Source organism: Dipodomys ordii, unplaced genomic scaffold (assembly GCF_000151885.1).
Source record: "Dipodomys ordii isolate 6190 unplaced genomic scaffold, Dord_2.0 Scaffold82, whole genome shotgun sequence".
Classification (NCBI taxonomy): domain Eukaryota; kingdom Metazoa; phylum Chordata; class Mammalia; order Rodentia; family Heteromyidae; genus Dipodomys; species Dipodomys ordii.
The window spans coordinates 1,928,085-1,929,136 of NW_012267298.1; positions in this window are offsets into that span (position 1 = coordinate 1,928,085).

Sequence of the window (1,052 nt, forward strand, 5' to 3'; positions counted from 1 at the left end):
AGAGCGCTTGCCTTGCATGCCTGAGGCCCTGGGTTCGATTCCTCAGCACCACATAAGCAAAAAGAAAAAAGCTGGAAGTGGCACTGTGGCTCAAGAAGTAGAGCACTAGCCTTGAGCTGAAGAGCTGAGGGACAGCGCCCAGGCCCAGAGTTCAGGCCCCACGATCGAACCCCCCCGCCCCCAAAAAAGGTAGCCACACCAAGTCATTATTCATATATTTTAGGGTCCTGATAAGTGAAGGAAGAAAGGGAGCTTAATAGAGCAAGCCTGAGGGGAAGCATGTGTAACTCTGAATGGAATGTTCAAAGGAGCCTCATCAACAAGGCAAGTATTGAGCAGAGATTCAGGGACAACAAAAGAAGCAGCGGCCCTGTAACCTGGGTGGTGTTGTCTCCTCACACCTTAGAGGTCCAGCTCCAAACTTCCTCGGATAACTTTAATCCTGTGCTACACCTATGGCTGATCACTGGTAATATTTTTTTCACCTTTTCATTCTTGTATGGATTCAACTAGTTCCTGATATTAAATTCTCTCTGTTAAAATAAGAAGTTGGTAATAATGCTAAGATAATCAATCAATACATAATCTTTGCCAGGAACCAGGCACCATGGTGAGGATACACGGATGGAGAAGTCAGAGGCTCATGAACGGATGTTAATGAAGTAGAAAAGAGACATACCAAGTTTTCTCCTGGTAAGGTCAGTCTAGGCATGCTACAAGTAAAAGGGGAAATAATAGCAATGATCTACATCGACAGCACAGAGGAGATAATTGACTGACTCCTTCACCCAGAAGACAGTGGGGCTACTCCTTAAAACAGGAATGAACATTTATAATGGAAAGGAAAGGTGAATAGATGGAAATGGCAAAATCTCAGAGAAGCGAAATTGCCAACTCAAGTAGCTCAGCAGAATAGAAACAGTGCTGTGGTCGGTCACTGGAAAAGTGGGTGACACCGTGGGTGACAGAGGAATTTGGACTCTATTCTCCCCTAAGGTAATTAGAAATCAACAAAAAAATTTGACCAGGAAGTGCTATGGTCAGATATGCCT